General features: G+C 32.1%; 1 protein-coding gene across 1 annotated transcript in view; it reads left to right on the forward strand.

Annotated features, from left to right (window-relative positions):
* LOC129971335 (probable phospholipid-transporting ATPase IM) overlaps nucleotides 1-23962 on the forward strand; it is a 393392-nt gene that overhangs the window by 83330 nt on the left and 286100 nt on the right. Inside the window, exon 3 of the mRNA XM_056084997.1 lies at nucleotides 22476-22574. The gene's annotated coding sequence lies outside the window, so the exon portion shown is untranslated. The remainder of the gene's footprint in view (nucleotides 1-22475; nucleotides 22575-23962) is intronic.

Genomic DNA, 23962 nt, shown 5'->3' on the forward strand with positions numbered 1-23962 from the left:
TGGATAAAATGATCTTTCTTCTCTATTCAATAGAAAGGGTTAAAGCATTTTTCGTAAAATAAACTTTTTGAATATAAGGAGGTTGCGGATTTGAATCTAGTTGGATAAAATGATCTTTCTTCTCTATTCAATAGAAAGGGTTAAAGCATTTTTCGGAAACTGAACTTTTTGAATATAGATGAATCATTTTAAAATTCAGTACGCAGTGAAACTATGTATGTTTGAGATATAAATCTAATAGAATAGAAATATTTTTCAAGAAATCATTTCACATGCAAAAAATTATTTATTTATTTCTGATTTAGCTTGGGTAAACTGATTATCTCTTGATTAAATGATCGTGAGACAAAATATTTTACTTCACCTTTGTATTGCCTACGTAACCGGGAATTTTTAAATGATAGTGCAATTTTTAAAATTTTAACATAACATTTTTATTGAAATTGCACCTGCTTACCATCCTGACCATCATCGATCTTCGAATTCACTCCACAATAAAATCTCTGCCATTTTTTAAAAAAAATGTTTTTTTTCCCCTCTGAAATCTTATCTTTTCACATTTATTTTTACTTTCTCGTATATCTAATATAGAGAAAGTTTAGTAATCGTTAAGAAATCCGAATTCGAAATTTTGATGAATCTCCACGTTTTAGACCTCAATGAGTTCGAAAAACACATTTTTGTCTGTCTTTGATAAAGACAACTCAAAAGAGCTTTGAACTAGAAGGAGGAAATTAGGTATACAGTCATTATACCGAATTTGTAGAAGGGAGGAATTTCTTCACAGGAAGTCTGTCTGTCAGATTGTTCGAATGTGAGTTGGTGCGATAGCTAAAAGAGGAATAGAGCTAAATGGATAAAATTCGGTATGAAGAATTACCATCTATTGTCTATACATCTTTCAGAGTTTGTGCTAAGTCAACCATCTGACTCTCCGATCCGCCACGAAGGCACATGGATTTAAACCATAAAACTGAATGACCGGACCGCCGCCGCAGCAACATTGGTGGGAACTGTGGTTGAGTCCTAAGAGCCATCACCGGTCACAGCACAACCCTCCGCGAAGGAAGTACGTCCAGTCATCGATAGGAGGCGTCAGATCCCCCACCTATTTGTGTACCCTCCAGGGTGAAGAGATCCAACCACCATGTCGGAAACATCTCATCCTCATTTCGAGGTGCCCCCCCCAAGGGGGTTCAAAGTTTGTGCTAAATCAAACAGGGGGTTGATCGTCTGTCGATCTGTATTTTAGAAACATGTAAATGCGGTAACTTAAAAACGGAATTATTTAAATACATCAAATTTGGCTTCAATCGAATGGAGATAACGCATCTAAAACACAAATTTGGTTTTCGGGTGCTATGATCTGCATGCCAGGAATTAATCGCCAAATAACTCGCCAAGAATGGCACGATAGATTCTGTAAATGCTAAATTCGCATCAAAGATAAATATTTCTTAACTAACTTAACTTTATATATAGTATATAATTAATATAACTTAACTTTATATATCGTACACCAATGCTATGTAAAACGAAATCAGGAACATCTTTATAACGGGAAAGTTTCGGAGAAACAACTCCCGCTGGTTGAAAATGTATAGTTCTTTATCGAAAAAATATTTGCAGGAAGAATTTTGGTAAATAAGTTTATAAAGACAATGCCATAAAACCGCGATCGTATTCTTTCTTCTAATGCGGTTTTTGATTTTTGGTAAGATCAGTATCATCATTTATTTCAGGATTTTGCGTCATTTTTCATTTGACAGCTCATTATGTGGATTTTTTTTTTCTCCTCAAGGTCATATCTTTTACCACTGGAATGAATGAATGGCATGAAAAGATAATAACCTTTTGTGAACTTTCGCAACATCACTTTTTAAAATTGTTTCCGATTCGAATTCATTTTGAAATTTCTTTGTTTCTCAAGCCTAGCTATTGATTTAGGTGAAAATCGTGTCTAATAAATTTAGCACAATTTCCTTTCTTTTGGTTAGCATTACGAAAGTGATAGAGTTTTAAAGAAAGTGAAAGGTCTTCATTTCCTGTTTTCTGCGTGTGGCTTCGCCTTTTTTTTTTTTTTCTTTTTTCCAAGCACTCGCCGTCAAATGTATTCGTCGTAGTATAATGAAACCGATTTCCCAACTACCCGGGGGCGTACTTTTTCTTTGAAATAAGTCGTCTTTTTTGAGCATCGTTGTTTCGAACCGTTGTTAACATCGCTAGGTTTGAAATGGCGATAACAAGGTGTTATCGCCATAGTATGAGAATTTCCTAGTATTTTGGAATATTTATTACTAGGTGATGTATCTGGCGTATTTGAAATGAAAATATTTTCATTTTTTTTTCTTTTATTGAAAGAAAAATTAAATTATTGTCTTGAGGAATAATAATACTCAAACAATTTTCAAAAGCTATTGTATGCTTCAGTTTTTATGAGCAAAATTTGAAGTATAGCATAGTAAATACTTTTAGTGGAGACTATAGTTACCACATCAAATCATATCAAACTAGATAAACAAAATTTGAAGAACTTTATCTCAACTGATATTATAAATGGTTGTTTGTGTGTGGTTGTATGTTGGTGCTCCACAATTACTCAAACTGCTCATGCTTTAGTTCTATCATGCTTGAGATCATTGGCGGATGATGATAGACCAGAGCCTTTTATGTCTTGATGTCAATGATGACCATATATTAGTAGGACGCTGAATGAACGATTGGGACCAAGTTGTCTACAGATTAAATATATTGCACCTATACTAGGACTTTCTTATTCTGGATGCAGTCTTCTATCATAGCAGGAGCAAGTCACTATTACCCACATAATAGGACGGAAAATTTGTGACTTAACCCGTTGTGTTGCTGTTTTTTTATCACTATTCCAGAGAATATTTCCCAACAGTATAACTTCCATCCCATTCCAACTGGGAGGCGCCTCAGATATGAGGATGATAAGCTTCTTGCATGGTGGTTGGCTCACGTCCCCCGGATTGATGCAGAGATGGTGTGCGGTAGACTATCCCATACTGTTGATGGAACTTCCCATGGGAAAGTTGTATTTTGGCCGGTGATGGCCCTTATTTCTCAACTTTAATTCCAGCCAATGCTGCTGGAATTAAAGTTGAGAATTGAAGGTCATCAGATTTTAGCGTATGCCTCAGGACAAGTTGAAATAGTGTAAGATAATTTTTGTTTCCATACTATTGTTATCCTCCAGTTCGTTATCCTACAGGTTCCAGTTATCCTACAGAGGTTCGGCATGTTGCTCTGACATATACAAGTTCACCATATCTGTCTCCTATTGAAAATGCTTAGGATATTATTGGATGGCAAGATCAGCGTCATTTACGGACAGTACAGAACCGTTGCCAACTTGTTTCACAAAATACAACAGGGAGCAAGTGAAATTTCATTCCACAAAATGATATATGGCATATATACGACAGAATGCATAAACATTTGCATGTTTGCTTTTAAAATTGCGAAGACTTGTGATGATTGATTTGTCATAGTTTCACGTTTAAATTGTTTATTTCCATTTAAATTAGATCCACATTCTTATTATCATTTTTGCAAAAATATTTGTACTTGGCGAACATTCAAACTAAGTTTTGACCCTCTTTACCAGTGGTTTTCAAAGTATGTCCTTCGGTTTCATGGGGAATTTTGATTTCCCCACAGGAAATATCACAGAATATATAATTTTAAAATTTTATTTAAATTTTAAATTCAATTTCATGGGTGATAAAATAAATTCTATCTAATGCGAAATTAATAATTAGTTTATCTCCACTTATCTCCAGTATCACCTCTTTTACACACTCTTTTAATAAATAGAGTAATAGTAATGTGAGATGGTGAAAACTGTAATAACGGGAAACTACTTTTGTCAATTATCACTTAAACTTAATTTGAGAAAATCAACCATTAGTGCTATTAACGATAGGAAAATTTTAAAGACAGGAGCTGCTATTCTAGAAATGGTTCGTTCAGTTTTCCGAATTCCATAGATCTTCTGTATACAAAACTTTTACCACCGACAAATGGGAAATTTTGCAATAATTTTTGATCTCCTTTGAAATTTATTTATTCGAGAATTTAAATCCAACGCAGCTTCTCACTTGAATTGAGAATTCGGGAAATACAGGGTTGTTATAATTGAAATTCCACTTTGAAATGGTCTTAAACGGAAAACTACTGGACCAAATGTTATCAAATTTGGTAATAGTTCAAAAAAGGTCATACAAATTTCTTCCCCACCAAAAAAAAAAAAAAAAATCCAGAAAACACACCACCAGGGGAGAAATGGCGTTGTATGAAATGTTGTTAAGCAAAATAGGACTTCAAGACATTGGTTTAAAATGTGCTTAATCGTTTCTTAAGCGTGTTACAAAGCATGCTCAAAATGGCTTTCACCATTTTCTTAAAGCAAGTTAAATCGCATTATTTCATTCTCAACAGTAGCTCTTAGCATATCAGGAGGAATGTTATGCACATGTCGGTGTATCACATTTTTCAGTTCCGCCAAATTGTTTAGATTATACCATAAAAAGTGTGTTGCTATTGGCGATAGGCGAGGATCGAACTCGCAACCTTTGGGTTCGAAGCCGAGTAACAAGACCACTAGACAAAAGAAATTTCTCATGTCTCGTAGCTGTTATCTGGCTTATAAAGCTTCACCACATTACTCCCCCTTCAGTGCGTCGGAGGTGAGACGAACGATTTTTTTGTCCTGTTTTTTGCTGTTATTAGTGGTGATATATTGGCTGTAGCGTCTTATCCATTTTTTTTTGGCTGATTATTTATCAGCTTTATTTATTTATTGGCTGATTATTTATCAGCTGCATTTTTTTCTCTCTTATTGGCCGATTATTTATCAGCTTCATTTTTTTCATTTTTTTTTATTGGCTGATTATTTATCAGCTTTGATTTTATTTATTTCTGGCAGAGGGCGCTACAACAGTTGTATGAAGGGTTTTTTGCGTATCACGTCATCGGGTCACCAATGTAGCTACTGGCGATAGGCGAGGATCGAACTCGCAACCTTTGGGTTCGTAGCCGAGTAACAAGACCACTAGACAAAAGAAATTTCTCATGTCTCGTAGCTGTTATCTGGCTTATAAAGCTTCACCACAAGTGCTTTTGAGATAACACACATTGAACATGCTTTGAAACACGTTTAAGAAATGATTAAACGTATTTTAAACCTGTGTCTTCATATTGTATTTTGCTTAAAAATATTGATACAACAAAATTTCATCCCTGGTGGTGAATTTTCGAACTTTTTTGGCAGGAAAGAAATTCCCATACCCTTCTTTTAGCTATTACCAAGTTTGATAGCATTTGGTCCAGTAGTTTTCCTTTTATGACCATTTCAAAGTGGAACTTTAATTATAACCACGCTATATTTTCAAAATAATAATATTGATAAATTTGCATGGATTGAAATCCATTTATTGACCTCGCTGCACTTGGATTTTCAACTGCAGAGGAAAAAATGATTAAATTATCTTAAGACAATTCATCAATTTTTGACATTTTGTTATTTGTGACAATTTCTTAAAATTAACTGAATTTTGATTGATGATAAAACATGAATAACTGTTCCTATTTATAGAATCTCAGGGAATTTTAATTCCATTTCTTACTCTTTATTATCATGATGGTCATTTCTTACTATTTTCTCGTATACTTAGTATACAGAAAATATTGTAATCGTCGAAAAATTCGAACTCGGAATTTCGACGAATCTTTACGTTTTTGAGCTTCCTAAATTCAAAAAACACATTTTTGGAAAATGTGCTTGCTGCCTGTCCGTCTGCCTGCGTGACAAAGATAAATGAAAACCATTCTGAATTCGACGGCATATAGTCTTTGCATCAAATCTGTTCAGAGAAAATCAGTTTGCTTGGTTGTTCATATATAAGTTAGAAAGATAATTACAAAACAAAGAAAACTAGATAAATAAAATTCGATACATAGATTAAACATCTATATGGCGAACACCTATCAAATTTTCAGCCAATCCATAATTTTTCCAAATACGCATGAAGAATTATTCAGTAATTGATTAGAAAGTCTGAATTTTTGAAATGCTAAATGCTAACATCACTATTTCAATCATTTTCAGAATTTTTAATGTCAATTAGACGAAAATAAACACTTTGGCGCTGATTTAAACATGAACATTGTTTGAAATATGAACATTGTTGTCTTTTAATTGTAAATTCCGATGGCCTAAAAAATTGTGTTTTGAAAAAAAATCATTCTTAATACATCTGCAATAAAAGAGTACTGCCCTGCTTAAAGGCTTTATACTAAACAATATATCAGCAATTAGAAAGCGGATAAATAATTTGAAAGAAAGACTTAAACCAATTAAATGAATTACTAATAAATATTTTCATACTGCAACAATAATTCAAAACTGCGAACTCAGAAATATTCATTAAATTAAAGTGTCTTTGTGCTAGCACCGTCTTGAATATTTTCCTCTTCGATGTGAATTAAGAGAGCATGACGCACTTCTCTTTCAGTGATTCCTTTGATGTCTTTGGGCGCCTTCATTAACTCACATTAAATTTCGAGACGCATTAGGACTCGCGAAGCTTTTACATTTAAATGGTTTATGGAGAATGGGATTATAATTTGAGTAACTTCAGAGAAAATGTTCGATAATTCCAGAGGAAGACATGTTGAGCTTCTTTACATTGTTCCTTCTTGTGCTCGCTTGTAATAGTATTAAGAAATTTTTAAATTCATTAAGTCTCAGACCTTTTAATCTTTTTGAAATTGTTGGAACACATGCCCCACTCAAGTTTGAGCTTGGATACTAATTAACAGTATGCTGAAATTGCTTCAATGTGAATGGGCTTTTATAAATTTCAAGAACGTAATTTAGTTACTTTCTTGAATGTAACTTTTTCTTTCCAATGAAAGTTGACGAAGAATGAAATTATCTGCGTGCTGGTATTGTTTGAAAAATGCTTAAGAAATTATTATCCTCATTAAGAGGACTGAATTAAAGCGGACTTCTTGATTAATAAATTAAATATTGATTTTGATATTTTTTCCACCAGTGAAAATCAATCCTCCGTGGGCTGTGTTTATACCCAAGTAAAATCTCATTTAATTTCCGTCGTGCTTTAACTTTTTTTCTGTTTAAAATCCGAAAAGAAGTTTCTATTCTCTTGCTGGCAACCTTTCAGTCAGAAATAAACAATTTCAACGCGTATAAAAAAAATCGTTTGGCATTCTGAATTATTCGTTAAAAATATTCTTAATTCAATTTTATGATTTTTATCATGAGAGAAACTGATATTGTTTTGCTTAGGAGGGTTTGAAGCTCGAAATCGCGTGGGCAATGAATATTGAAGCTCGAAACCGCGTAGCCAATGAATAAAGCATAAAAGGCAATTTTCATCCTCATCTTATAATCGCATATATTTTTTTACCTGCTTTTACCAGTATTGCATTATTATTACGTATGCTTCTTTGACAGCAGAGTTTTTAAAAGGTTGACGTAGAACTATGACATCATAGCTGTTATTTTCAAGGAATGGAATTTTTTTTCGGAGGAAATTAAATAATTTAATTTTTATAATATGTTAAAAAAAACTTCATTCGTGTTTAATAACAGTTTTGGTTAAAATATTTTCTCTTTCCTCCAATGGGGAAATATCACCTCATTCATTCTTAAGTGGGAAACATTGGATGATTTGACTCCTGTTCTAAGATTAATCCATTATGTAACTATTTTATGATCTCAGAAATTAGAAAGTAGCAGTTTGTATTTACAAAAATATTGTTTTCATAAAAATTTTATATAAATTAACATGTTTAAAAATTTATTGGTAAATAGTTTTTCATTTGGAAATCGTATTGCGACGGAAACGCTCGTTATTCAACTTCTAAATGTGGCATTCCTTTTTGTGAGAATATGTTGTTGTTTTGGTTTGGGGGGCTTGAAGCTCGGAATCGCGTAGGCAATGAATAAAGCATAAATGGCAATTTCCATTTTAAATTTTTTATTGGCTGGCAAAAAAGTTTTGGAGCTCTCGTAAACCGGATTGAACTGGTTGTATGATAACTTGAAATTTGCGATCGTAGATTTCATTTTTTTTTATATTTATTAATTTTTTTCATTCTTTCTAAATAATTTGCTATTACTTATATTAAAAATTAAACGTTTCCATGCAAGATGATTTATTTATTCAACTGATAGGTGGAGTATTTCTTTTTTTTGCAAAATAATCACACACTAGTCATGTTGCCTGCATAAGTTTTCGTAGAACCAATTTCTTACAATTTGCTTCTTGAGTCCTTTACAGTTTAGAGAAAAAGTAAAATGATAACGTAACACTATGGACAAAATGAGCCTATAGGTTTTTTAGTTTGTGTGCGTCAGCTGCAAATTCTGAATGGAAGGTTAATCAAATGATCCAAAAGCAATGGGATTGAAAGTTTAAAAACAATCTTCGTGGTATTTAGCTTGTCATTGATTTTTTATCATATAATTTTTATCCTAATCGTGAAATTATTTTTTAAAAATTCGTAATGGGCATTTTATAATCACAAATCATCAGTTTTGCTCGTTAAATCAATTCCTACTTGCTGCCACTGTAATTGCATGTGTGTGTCTGTATGATTTCACTGGTAATCTTATTGAATTGCGTTTTAATATCCAGCTTCTGCGATGTTTTTAACTCCGATTAATCGACAATCACGATACTGATTGGTCACTTAGTAAACAAAATCTTATTGGATTGCCTTTTAAAGTACAACATGTGCGATGTTTTTGCCGAAATCTTATAATTCGGATTAATCGACATTGATCCCATTGATTGGTCATTTCATCGTACTCATGTTTACTTTCAATTAATTTTTTCCCCCAGTCTTCGCAAATTTTCGTTTCTCATTCTTTGGAATTTTTAAAATTCATTCTTAGGTGGTTCGGTAAGTAAATTTTTACCTTATTCAAATACCTGACCAGAAATTAACAATATAAAATTTTTGGCTTAAATTTTTAATTTTTTAACGATGGAATTTTACTGTTTTTTTTCGTAACTTAATTTTGGAGCAGCATAATAAATTAATATCCCTTGACTATCATCCCTAAAAATGCACTTCAAATTAACAGGATACCAAATTTTTACGCTGCTTTCTAATCACGATTTGTGCTCCTGATTAGTTTATTGGGGAAAAAAATTCCTACTCTCTAAATTGTTGTAGAAATTAGTGTATGTATAATTTGATCATTTGTTTGTGTTGATATTTTAGACTCCGATGCATACTACTAGTAATAGAATGTGCCAGCAAAATCTGTAACGTTGGGCGGAGTTAAAAATATATTCTTTAGTCTGCTTCATTATTGGACACGCATATCTTTAATTTCTGTTTGGGCATCAAGCAACTCAGAAGGGTTTTTAATGTTTAAAAGGCTGATTTATTAGTTTCCAAATAAAAATAAGCATGAAAAAAATTAGTTTTAGAATGATAAACTTTGCATTTTATTTACAATTTTTATTCTGTATTACAGCAAAAGTGAATGAGCCGAAATCTGAAATTTTTCATAATTTTATGTTTATATTAAGTCCTTGGATATCGTTGCTACCATTTTTCTTCAAACATTGTTCTTATTTTGTATTTAGCATTATATATATATATATATATAATATATATATATATATAATGTGCGTGTGTGTGTGTGTGCGTGCGTGAGTGAATATTTGTGACTTGAATGTTCTTGAATATTATGAAATAGAGAAGACCCAACTGTAAAGAAACGAAATTTTAATGTTACTTTGTAGTTACAGTTAAAGTTACTATAAATAATAATTTTTTAAATTTCTTTCTTTGGCAATCTCCCAATATATACGAAATTTTCTTTTACAGCTTCCGTTAGTTGATCTGTGACAATCCTATCTGAGATATTAAGACAGAAATAGTCCGTTCTAGATGAACACAAATTCTAGTATGTAAATGCTGATATTTAATTACGGCAAAGATTTTGAAAATAATTGTTTTTAACAACATATCAGTCTATCAAATTTTTAATGGTCATAAGTGTTTTGAATGAACGTGATTGAAGAAAAAGAAATCCATTATAGGTCTAATGATTTATTGGTCCACTTTCTCTTTTTGTGCGAGTCACGAAATGTGACGTGCTTTAATTGGTTACTATTTACTTGAGAAGGAATGAGTGGTGCTATAGTTTGGAGCTTAAACACTGTTCAGTTTTTCCAACTTTCCTTTTTTATTCCTTTGAGTGACTGTGTTTAACATAATTGAGTTTTAGATAAAATCTGATTAGCGAATAATTATAGACATTCTTTCTGGTGAAGTTAATTGACTGCAAAATAGGAATATTGTATTCTGCATTTAGAAAAATACCAGGCTATTTGTTTGAACGTTTTAAGAATATGGAATACTACTATTACTTGTCGAGTACTTACTTACAGAGACTTAATTCCTTTGCTTGTGTATCCCTGTACCCACTCTTTTATTTCTGTGGCTGTGAAATATATATAATTTATTTCTATTGTTCACTAAATACTGTTGCACGTGATGCAGTGATACCTATCGGGTATCCTCCCGTACTCTTTTGGTATCTCAAAATAATGAGATGTGGAATTTTTAACTTTATGTCTCTGTTCCATATTCATTATGTATTACGGTTATTACAAAAAATAGCTAAACAAAACAGTCTGCCCCTGACCTAAAGGCACCTCTGTCGTAGTATATTCATTTGTTAGATTAGTGTGATAATTTAAACATGGTGGTGAAACCTATGGTAGCAGTCTTTTGAAATTACGAGATTCTTTTCCAAAATAATCTTAGAGTAGTTTCGAAACGGGATATTTATATAATTGAACTAAACTCATGCACTTGCTTCTATGGCAAAGTATGATCTTAATATGCGTAGAACTTCTTTAGTTTAACGCTAAAAATGTCGTTCTCTTTGTTGATAAATTTCTGTGGCATGGTACAGTGCGCGAAAAAAGTATAAGGACAACATGTAATTGCATGAAAATATGCTTTATTTCCATTTCACCTAAATGAACTTTCTATATTTCTTACTTCTGCTGCATAATTTTGTGATAACACTTATACCACATAAAAAACATAATTTAGCTTCAAAATATTGATTTTACAAAATTTAACATTAAAGGAAATACGGAAAAAATTATAAGGACATGTTGTAAAATACTTAAAAAATGTTTCAATAATCAAGAAAACTACCTTTTTTTCAATCACTTGAATAAGCCGAGAGGTCATAGATCCTGAAAGATCTTTTAAAATATCCACAGATATTTTTTCCCAAGCGTCTTTGATAGCGACGACAAGATCTTGTGTACATTGATACTGTGTGCCGTTTTTATAAACTTCTCGGGCTAGAAGTCCCCATAAGTTTTCGATTGGATTAAGATCGGGACTTCTCGCCGGCCAATCAAGTAAATTTACAGAATTAGCTTCAAACCAGAGTTTTGCACTCGCAGAAATGTGTTTCGAAGCATTATCCTGCTGAAAAATATAGTCCCCTGAAGTAATTAGTGGCGCTTCAGGTAACAAACTTTCTCCTAATATATCAACGTACCTGTCCGAATTCATTTTACGGTTGATAAATACAATTGGAGTGGTTCCATTTGCCGCAAAAGCGCCCCATACCATAGCCGAGCCACCACCATATTGACGCCTGGAAAACACTTCCTTGGTCTTTCGCAGATCATACCAAAAATAACGAAAACCATCAGGTCCATCAAGATTGTACTTTTTTTCGTCCGAAAAAATTACATCAGCCCACTTTTGACCAAGAGAAATGTATTTTTTGGCAAAGTAAACTCTTCTTCTCTTATGATGATTTGTAAGAGGGGGGTGTGACACTAATTTCCCATAAGAAACTTGAGGATGTTTACTCAAAACATTTTGAACAGTCCTTGTTGAGCATGGTAAACTCAAATTTTGTCTAACTTCATTTGCGGTTTCTCTTTTCTCGCAAGCTCTCCTTACAATCATTCTTTTTTGTCGACGAGTGAGAATTTCTGGTCCCCCAGTTCGCTTTTTCATACCATACATCCCAGGATTTTTTTAAAAATTATAAACCACCGTTTTAGATCTCTTGATTCTTTTTGAAATTTCCTATCCACTTAATCCACATTCTCGAAAAGCAACAATTTTTCCTGTTTCAGAGTCAGAAAGTTGAGTTCCTTTGGGCATCGTTTAAAAATTCACACTGAAAGTCGCCGAATGGGAAATTCTTTTTGCAAATGAATCTTTTAACTCGAAATTGTCATTTTATGCTTTCAAATATTCAAATTTTTAAATAATTACTGGAGAAAAAAGCAATGTCCTTATACTTTTTTCCGTTTTCATTTAGGTTTAAAAATTAAAATTAAAATTTTAGTAGATTTAAAATTGAAAATTTTATTTACTTTACGCATAAAATATTTTAGTTTTACTTCTATTTTTGCTGCAAAAATTAGCATACGATTCTGTAAACAAGGCTTCTAGATTTGGCGATTTTTCGCGTGTCCTTATAATTTTTTCGGGCACTGTAGCACTGTTTTTTTTTCGTGGTGAGAACATACTCGTTCTCTTTGTTGATAAATCGCTGTAGCCTGATAGTATTGTTTCTTTTCGTGATGAGAAGATATTCGTTCTATTTGTGGATAAATCACTATAGTCTAGTAGCACTGTTTTTTTTTCGTGGTCAGAAGGTACTCGTTCTCTTTGTTGATAAATCGCTGTAGCCTGATAGCATTGTTTCTTTTCGTGATGAGAAGATGTTCGTTCTCTTTGTGGTTAAATCACTATAGCCTAGTAGCACTGTTATTTATTTTCGTGGTCAGAAGATATTCGTTCTCTTTGTGGATAAATCGCTATAGCCTGGTAGCATTATTTTTTTTCTTTTTCTTGGTCAGAAGATACTCGCCCTCTTTGTTGGTAAATCGCTGTAGCCTGATAGTATTGTTTCTTTTCGTGATGAGAAGATATTCGTTCTCTTTTTGGATAAATCACTATAGTCTAGTAGCACTGTTTTTTTTCTTGGTCAGAAGATACTCGTCCTCTTTGTTGGTAAATCGCTGTAGCCTGATAGTATTGTTTCTTTTCGTGATGAGAAGATGTTCGTTCTCTTTGTGGTTAAATCACTATAGTCTAGTAGCACTGTTTTTTTTCTTGGTCAGAAGATACTCGTCCTCTTTGTTGGTAAATCGCTGTAGCCTGATAGTATTGTTTCTTTTCGTGATGAGAAGATGTTCGTTCTCTTTGTGGTTAAATCACTATAGTCTAGTAGCACTGTTTTTTTTCTTGGTCAGAAGATACTCGTCCTCTTTGTTGGTAAATCGCTGCAGCATGATAGTATTGTTTCTTTTCGTGATGAGAAGATATTCGTTCTCTTTGTGGATAAATCACTATAGTCTAGTAGCACTGTTTTTTTTTTCGTGGTCAGAAGGTACTCGTTCTCTTTGTTGATAAATCGCTGTAGCCTGATAGTATTGTTTCTTTTCGTGATGAGAAGATATTCGTTCTCTTTGTGGATAAATCGCTATAACCTGGTAGTATTATTTTTTTTCGTAGTCAGAAGATACTCGTTCTCTTTGTTGATAAATCACCTTAGCCTGGTAGCACTGCTTCTTTTCATGACCAAAAGAAACTGGTTCTCTTTATAAATAAATCGCTATATTTTGGTAGCACTGTTTCTTTTCGTTTTAAGAAGGTACTCGTTCTCTTTGTTAATAAATCGCTGTAGCCTGGTAGCACTGTTTCTTTTCATCATGAAGAAGATTTCTGTAGGCTGGCGACAAATTATTTTTACTTAGTTTATAGGCTGCTGTAGTCTAGTATCACAACTTCATTTTCATGTTTATTCGAACAAAGTAATCTTGCTGTGTAGTATTGTCTTCGTGTTTGGTGGTTCTCCTTAGTTTTGTTATTCAATCTCGTCTTCATATTCAGAATTAAATAAATACGAAAGTCACAGTCTCAAATGGCCGCCTTTTACGAATGACACAATCTGAGTTTCTGGTTCGTCGGTAGATGGATGACACGATTTTATATCCTGATTTAGAGGACTTTTACCTGTTAGTTTACGTTAGTCTGTTGTTATAATCGCATCTCTTATTAGAGGTCGCTACATGTTTATGATTTGGAAATTGCTTAAAAGTGGTGCCGAATCTCCTTTTCTTAGTTAAAGGATAGAAATAAAATGACAACGTCGCCAAAGCAGTAAAATTTTGCTTTTGTAATTTCTGTATATTTAACATGTCCTCTGTACCTGAAATAAAATTAAGATTTAAAATTTGACTGGATAGATTAAATATGGTATTCTACAAGATATTCTTTACTTATTCAGCATTAAAATAAATGTCATTTTTCATGCGACACTAAACTTCGCTAAAATAAAGGTCTGTTTTCATCATTATTTTAATATTTCTGAAGAAATAAATAATTTTGTACTTTTTTAAAGTTCTGATAATAAAACATCCTAAGTACTTTCAGACGCAATTTAAATTTCATGTATTTCAAAATTCAAATAAACAACTGTTTTTTGCCATACAATGTTTGTATTTTAAATTTTAATATATTATAAAATGAGAAAATTAGCATTTTATAATTCCATTTTGTCAAGTTTTGTTCGTGTAAATATTGATTTTTTTTAAAAGTTTAAAATAAATTTGATTTTAGAGCCTCTTCGATAATTGTAGATATGACACCTTCCTCGTTTTCGTTCTCAAAAGATCACCGCAAATAACAAAATTAATGTTTGATCATTACCTGAAAAATGGTACTTTAATAATCTACTTTTTCGTTTTGTTTTATTTCAGAAATGTCTTTTAGATCATACGACTCTTGAGAATTATAAATATGAAACAAGTAATATAAATTTTAAAAAAAAGTCAGTTCCTACTTTCGCAAGAATTGAACTCGCATTCTTAACCTTCACGTGAAAAATACTGAAATCCTTGCATTTTACCGATTGAGTTACTGCCTGTTGATTTAAATTGTCATTAAAAACTGCTAAAACTCTATTTAAAGTATTAAAAATTAATTAAATTTAATAATTAATGAATTAATATTAAAAAAAAAACTTTATTAACATCATGTGTCATCCACTACAAGTTTAAAAAAATGTATTTGAACTTGAGTGGATGAATAAAAAGTATTTTATTAACGATTGAAAATTTGAACAAGATACATAAATATATATAGGGAAAATGTGAACTAATATTAGGAATTGAAAAAAAAAGTACTTTTAAATTTCAACTTTTAAGCATTATTCATCGAATATTTGGAAACGTATTTGGTGAGTGGACATGTATTTTGAAGCATATATGTTTGATTTTCACCCATACCTTCTTAATTGTAATTATTTAATTTTAATTGCGAATGAGTTAAGTTCCCAGGACAACCTTATAAGTGGAGAAAATCAACTTCAAATTTAATTTCACGTCTAATTGTTTCAACGTAAACCCGGGAAATACTATGACAATGCAGTTTTTTTCATCCTATAAAATTCGTCATAGGTTCTAAAATGAAATTGGCTAGCAATAAAATCACTCGTGTATGAATGGACACCACTGCTTCCCTACCATTTCATTGCTCAGTTCTGAAGATGCTAGGATACATTTAAAAATAACTTTAATATTAAATACATTAAAGAATAGCGTTGCAAAATTCCTCGTTTTTTCTTTCCTCCAAATTTGTCGGTAGCAAGCAAGTTTAAATTTTGTAGTTATCTCGATCTGTAATGAAACATTCATTTTTCATCAAAAATTGACATAAATGATTGCTTTTTCATATTAAGCGATATCGATATGGTTGATAACTAATAAAATGACTTTTGATTGATTTTAACTGTTACTATACGTGGAAAAAGTATTTAAATCACTTGCGAGATGAGTAATAATGTATTCCTACAGAATTCGTTCTGTGGGTGTATCATGAACAGTTTAACGATGGATAATGACACTTTATTCTATACTAATACAGATATAGCCAAGCACAGCCGAAGTCAACAATGTGCGCGGAAACAGCAGGTTGTTAAACAGAAAAACGCTCAGCATATACAAATAGAAAGCTCGCTCTGCGATCAACACCTCAAAGCGAGAATTAATCTTACTAATTCGCTTTAGCTTGTTCGCATTGGTATAGGTTCCATGACAGAGCATTCGAATTTTCGAGAAGGATTTATGGATCTTGGCTACTAATAGAGATGTCGTTATAATTCTTGTATTTTCTAGAACAGTCATTTTATTAGCAATGTCATGGAAGATTGATCTAGCATACATTGAATATTGATGTATATCTTTTTTCTTTACTATCAGACTGATTGCACAAATAAATAGTATTATTGATATGTAAAAAGACTGACGTATAATTTGTTTTTTGGTATTGCAGAGATATATTTATAAAGAATTGCGTTTTACTTCGTCTCCGCATTCTACTTTTGTAAATTTGTTACTATCTTTCAAATAAGCCTTTTGTTGTCTTATACTTTGTGCAATGTAAATAACAAAGATTTCAACCAGATTATGCCATTATCGTGAGTATTAATCCTCTCTTTTAGCCGGAGTAATCTTATCAGTTGGTAATCTTATTGATTCACTTTACTCTTTCAGTGACTAATCATATTTATTTTTGCTTATCTTTTATGACTAATCAGATTTCTACAAATCAAGGAAACTTTCCTTTTATGCTTGTTACTCCTGAAGAAAAAAAATCATAGAATTTTATTAGGCGAGCAGAAATTAATAATAGAGTTATACAATCAGTTGATTATGGTTTAGAAATTACTTGCTTGCTATTTTAGGAATTGCGAAGAATCAATGTATACGTTACCGGACAAAGTAAAAACGACAGCATTCTATAGAATGCCTAGTATTGTATGTAATACCGAACGTTTTTAGGCAAAGTGTGAAATATGAGAATTATTACATACTTTCCCTGGGCATTCTATATAATACCTAGACATTCTATGGAATAACAAATGCTATTTAGGCAAGTATGAAAAAAGGTCCTTATAAGGCTATTATACAAATAATTTGCATTCCTTAAAAATACGATTGTTATTCCTAAAAAAATAATGAGAGTGCCATTAAAAAATTTTATTCGAAGTACTTAAAGAAAAATGAAAGTTGTATAAAACAAAATTTATGTCTTTCTTATTAAGCGAAAAAAGATCTTCTTATAAAAAATAAGAAATTAAAATTAACTTGTTGCAGCATGGTTACCTGTAATAGCACGTTCGGGGATGTATTTCATACTTTGCCGGTTTCTCAATTGGCATTCTACAGAATGCCCTAAGAAATGTGTGAAATATGAATCGTTTCATACATTGCCGGCTAGTTTGAGGCTTTATATATAATGTCTAGGCATTCTATAGAATGCCGGATTTCATACTTTGCCGGTAACATATATATATCTTTAGCGAAGATTTACAGTATATATGTGTATATCATGCAGCAAATCAAGTATGTAAGGTACCGTTTATGCATCTTTCTCGGAAATGACTTGTAAATAAAAAGGCATATAACTGAAATTTCAGTGAGTAATTTTGATTATTGCAAATTTAATGCTACTGATGCGAATTTATTTACAGATTATTATTGTTTAATGTTTTTGCGTACATGTAAGCGAAGTGTACAAAAACCAGTTCTAGAAAGCACTGTCTCAATTGAGTGATGATTTCATTAGTGTTTTAACAAACAAAAATAAGTAAGAAGTTTTTCAATGGAGCTATTTGCGTCTGTGTAAAGAAACTTGGAATGAATTTCTTCATATTTTTCTTTATCATTTCTTAAGTAGGCAGAAAATTTGTGTTGAACAATTCATCCGTTGTGAATGATTTCGGAATCACTGTTGACATGTTCCTCAATGGGACTTCGAAATGAGCAGTAAAGTGACGTGTAAGCGAAATGTTGCATATTTTGCATTGTATATACGAATGCTTTATCGTTACAATGATTAGTGCGGCTGTGATAAAACGAATGATAAGTGAAGGAACTTACTTATGCACGAGAAACGTATAAACGATGCTTTATTGTATTTTATATGCGGGGTCTTTGGTAAAAATTTTTGCATCTAAATTTTTTATATTAAATAAATATAAAGCAAGAAAATTAAGTATTTCCTTATTATAGCTGCCTCCGTACTTACTTAAAGACTTTAGAATTACACCAATATCCCAGAAGTAACTCATGCATTTCTTAGGACTGCATTTCACCACACTCTTGGCGATATATCTCGGTTTCTTGGTGATTGAATCTCGACCTTATAATCACAAAAGATATACCACGACTTATCTGAAGGCATACAGTTAACTTGAACGATCGGAACACTATTACAACAGGAACTGTGGGTGAATCCAAATGGCCATCACCGGCCATGTTATAACTTTCCCATATAAAGTCCGTTATCGGCAGGAGGTAACTCGATCCTACGCCTTTCTATATCCACCAGGATGATGAGAACCAGCTACCATATCGGAAGCTTCTTATTCCCATTTCGTTGAGGGTTACTTGCATTGGATGGGGGGGGGGGTTATAATAACCTTAACCGGCTACAACGATCCGGCACTAAGGCACACGTGTTAATCTGGACCGTCGCGACAGCAACAGTGGCAGGAATTACGTTTGAGTCCTCAGGGCCATCACCGGCCACGATACAACCTCTCCCGTAAGAAGCATAACCCCTCATTGATAGAAGGTAGATGACCTCCACTATTTCCATACCCCCCCCCCACTCTTGGGAGGCTATTGTATAATAAGGAAATATCGAAATTCTTATTATAGGTACGAAATAGAAATTCTTATTGACTGCATAGTAGCTTTTAAACTTTAATTTTAAAACGAGCTTATGCCATTTTCAAACTAAAGTTTTATAATTGTGCCACTATTGTGCATGTGTTTGCTATGATTCCTATATTATTCCATTTTGATGCCTTATCCAAGAGCATAATTGTATTTTGTATTATATCTAGCGGAGAATTCTATGCCGCAGAATGTTTTAGACGTTGACCTTAGGGAATTGCATTCCAAGCTAATTCATTTCATTTCATTTTTTTTTCTTTCATGATCATAAGATAATGTTCGTAAAAAAGATCAAGAGAGGGAAGGAAAAAAAAAAAAAAAAAAAACGAAACAAATCAACGTTTGAATAAAATTTATGGCGGCTTAATTGTACCAAGAATTCACCAAAAAAATCGAATTACTACTTTTGAATAAATTTTACTTTTATTCTCATTAAAGATGGGGAACCATGTCCATTTTCACCTCCCATTTCCCATTTCTTTTAACCAGATCGCCTGCTTTTCTATCCTCTCTCCCCCCCTTCCCCGATTTCCGTTTTTGCGGCGCACTTTAAAACCGTGTACTTTTCCGAATAAAGAGAATTCTGAATCGCATTATTCTTTTTTTTCTTCTGATGTTCCTTCCATTTGCATTGGAGAAGCTCGGAATTGTTGTTGAAGGTTAAGATGAAAGCGAATTCTGTAAGATAACGAGCTTAAACCGGAATGGTGCTTTTGCGCCCGCTTCCTGTATCTCATTGAGAATTCCTCGCGACTTTTGTAGAAAGCGAAGAACAAATCCCTTTTTCGATAACTGTAACCGTGATTGCTAGCCTGGGAGTGGGCGTGAAAGGGAATATTGCTTTCGTGTGAATGATTTCATGCTTAGTATGGAAAGCTTTGTTGTTTTGTCCCTTTGAGTTTTGTTTCATGCTGAGTTAGATAAGGCTTAAGGTTTGCAGCGTGTTTCTAAAGAATGAAAGAGTAATTATAATAAAATGAGATAAGATCTTAAGATTGACTGTAGTATTCATTGTTTCGATACTTCCTTGTTTTGGTGGTACAATTTCAAGCTTGTGGATTTTTTAAGTGTGCTAAAAAGAACCAATGGGGGGGGTCTCCCTAAAACTTTCTCGCATATTCTCTAATAAAGATGTTACCACAATGAACAATTTGCATGGCATTGGTGTGCAATAGTTACGTAAATATTAAACTTTGGCGTGAATCTAATATTTTTGCTGCATCTATTATTTGATCCTTGGCGAGTTATTTGGTGATTAATCCCTGACGTGCTGCCACGAGTGTCCAAAAATCGAAATCGCATTTTAGGCGCTTTCTTCCGAACCGATTGAAACAAAAATTTGACATAAAACTACATTTAAAGTTACAAAATCACGTATCAAATTTGATATATTTAAGTCATTTGGATTTTGAGTTGTTGCGTTTACAAGACCGGCAGACAGTCTATAACTTGTTGAATTTGGTCATAAATTTGATAGGTGTGTACACTATAGATGATAAATTTGTTTTCCAAATTTTATCAATCTAGCTCTCTTTGTTTTGTAATTAGGGTGCTAATTTATATTCGAACAGCCGGGATTCCTCTGAACGGATTTTGCTCAAAATTTGACTCACATCTATAAATTTGGTTTCAAGCTTATGTACCAAATTTCATCCGTCTATTCCAAAGTGTTTTTGAGTTATCTTTGCCACAGACAGAAAGAGACAGAGGGACGGACAAAAACAGACATTTTCCAAAAAATGTGTTTTTTCCAAATCAGGAAGGTGTAGCGAATAGCCTATAAGCCAATTAGCAGCTACGGTACTGGAGCAATTGCTTTTGTATCGTGGTCATGTTACTGGACTGCGAACCAGAAGGTCCCAGGTTCTATCCTCGCTCGTAACAATCCGCTACAAAGATCTACTAAAATCGTGGAGATTCGTCTAAATCTCGAGTTCAAATTTTTTGAGGATTATTATATTTTCTTTATACCTCGTATTCCAGAAAGTAAAAAACACTCACACAAACTGAATACTAAAATTAATCAGTGGGAATTATCTCTTTTATACTTTCTTGTGTACATTCGAATAAAGGTCTTATCTCCCCCACCCCCGCAATAAAATTGTGGACCTTTGATAAGACCGAATATATCTTATATAAAATGTAGATCATTAGGGTGAATTTAGCTTTTTTACTGAATTTACTGATTTTACTAAATATGTAGGTTGGATGCCTTTTTGTCTACTTATTAACCCTTTAAAGGGCCATTTTTTTCTAGTCATATTATGTTAAAATATTTTTAGGCTTGAAATTAGAATAAGAAAAGGGATTCATTTAGATTATTAGATAAATTTAATTCGATTCATTAATTAATTTTTTAATTAATAATTAAGTAGCAAATCAAGACACATCATTTTGTCTGAGATAAAGAAATGAAGCATCCAAGTTTCTGACTTATTAAAAAAATCTGTCAGAATTTATGCCAACCTACATAATTTCATACAAAGATTGATAAATTTGGTGGGAAGCATACTTCCCACGGCCCTAGAACGGGTTAAAATCAAAATTTGATACTGAACTTCAGTTGTAGACACAAGCGCCATTTCATTGATTCAAGCCAGTGGGTTGAGTTATTGTGTCTCGATGAATGCGAAAAAAAGTACAGACTTACTGAAATTTGGTACAAAAGTTGATAAGAGTCTATATTTTAGACGCTAAATTTTATTAACCTAGCTCTTTGTGTTTTGTAGTTCATGAGATCACTTGTATTCGAGCAATTAGACTGACAGATTTCTTATGAATGGTTTTCGTTCAAAATTCATAGAAATCTACACATTCGGTCTAAAGTACATAAGTCAAATTTCATCCTTTCAGGTCAAAATGTTTTTGAATTATCGTGTTCACAGACAGAGAAAAACGCCAAAAATGTATTTTTTGAACTCAAAGACTCTGAAGCATGGAAATTCATCAAAATCTCGAGTTTCAAATTTCTGACTATTAAAAAATTTCCTTTATGATTCGTATGCCAGAGAGTAAAAATAACTTAAGAACCTAAAAACACAAAACAGGTTTAAAGTTGTATTATCAAAGATTATAGACAGTGTCGCAAATATCTACTTCTTTAGTCGCTTTCATATTTACAAAATGCTTATTACCTTCAAACACATAAGTTTATGCATATCTCCGTAGTGTGAAGAAAGTCAATAATTGTATTTTCTTGGATACGAATATATTCTCGAATATATAAATATATAATCCTAAAGCTATCCTTGGTATTATATATAACAGATTACAATAATTATGTCTATTGATAGCATTTTGAACAGTTTTATTTAATATAATTTGTTTAATAATTGTAAAAATGGAATTTTTTTAAACGATTTTTTTCGCATTCAGTCGCTTTAAATGTTAACAATTTTATTATGTACTATCGATATCAGAGATTACTTTTAAATTTTTCAGAATTTGATTGTCACATTTTCATTAATTAAATAAAATTTTTCTTCTTTTCCTGTGGTGCCATCTAGTAGTGAGTTCGAAAGGTTATAAATTCCTCGATTTAAAAAAAGTAATTCGAATGAAATTTTTTTTATTGTTTTATAAACTTCTAAATGTTTTTTTATAAAAAAAAACAGTTTTTAATTAAATTTATTTATCCTAAAAACGATAACTGTTTCTTTAAAGGTGAGATAACGGAAAGAAGACAAAATCTATAAAAGTGATTTTCCAAAGAGGTTTATCCTGTTGCCAGACAGCAATTTTTCTCCAAGACATCTTTGCAAGGTAAGGAAAAATATTTTCTGATTATACCAGAAATATTGGCAGACAAAAGTTTTGTTGCCATTTTTTTAATCATTGAACTTCTGATCTGAAACATTGTAGCATCTAACAACAAACGCGAGTTCGCAAATTGTACAGACAAAGTCTATCACAAAGGATACCGACGTGCTCTGATTGGTTTAAGCCTTGGCATCTTTTTGGCAATGTTTTGCCAAAAAGATGCCAAACCGAAATATATTTTTATAGAAATAAATGAAATATGTGAATTTATACCCCCCCCCCCTATTTTTTACTGTTTACATGTAATATTAATCTGGGCCATATATATAGCAGAAAAGATCAAATCCTGAAACCTAAATTCCGGAAATATAAAAATTACAATTTATTAAAAATATTTATGTGTGTGTTTCTTCTTAATATTATTTTGATATAACTAAGAAAATTAGCTACGAAATCACATAATCCGTTAAAGCTTACACATTTATACGTTTTGGGCATAAAGTAATCATCTCCCCATATGTAGTTGATGGGAAAGCAACAAACGTTTAGCAACAAGTTTCAATGGCTGCATAAATTATCTAATAAAGGCACGAAAATCAGAAAAAAAATAAGAATTATTTAATTGCTGCATCATATGTTGAGGAATTACTTTCATATAGTTATTATACTTCTGTGCATAAACAACATTTGTTATTTGTATTACTAGTAATATTTGTTATTATAATTATTAATTAGTATTAGTAGTATTATTAGTAATATTTAGAGAAAACAATTATATTAATAAAAATTAGAACGTGTTGATATTCACTCGTATCTTCCTTCCATAAAACTAACGAAAGGTACAAAATTTGAGCCAAATAAGCGAAAACTACACTATTATGAGTGCAAAACATTGCCGAAAAAGATGCCAAGGCTTAAACCAATCAGAGCACGTCGGTATCCTTTGCCATAGACTTAGTCTGTACAATTTGCGAACTCGCACAACAAACATATAATCTGAAACAACCGATAATGTTTCAAGTTTGAAATTGAAGTTAAAGAAAAAAATTTATTGTCTTACCCAGGAGGGTGCCAGAGAGCCATTACACATGTTTTAGACTTAATTATTCTATATTTATTTTTTTCTTTAATATTTTTCTTAATGATATAGTTGCTCACAAGAAATGTAATTAATATCGTCACAATGTGCATCTATGTAAACTCATTTATTAAAACATTTAAAATTAATGTTGTAAAAAAGATATTTTTTTAATATTTTAAAATTATAGAAATAAAACATAGAAATGAAATTATCAATAAAAATTATCTTTGCTTCTGAATTTTAAGATGTTATAAGAACGATTTTTATATAGTAGTATTCTAATGTTATGGAGGGAAATTATTAATATTTC

The sequence above is a fragment of the Argiope bruennichi genome, chromosome 6 (genome assembly GCF_947563725.1).
Source record: "Argiope bruennichi chromosome 6, qqArgBrue1.1, whole genome shotgun sequence".
Taxonomy (NCBI): domain Eukaryota; kingdom Metazoa; phylum Arthropoda; class Arachnida; order Araneae; family Araneidae; genus Argiope; species Argiope bruennichi.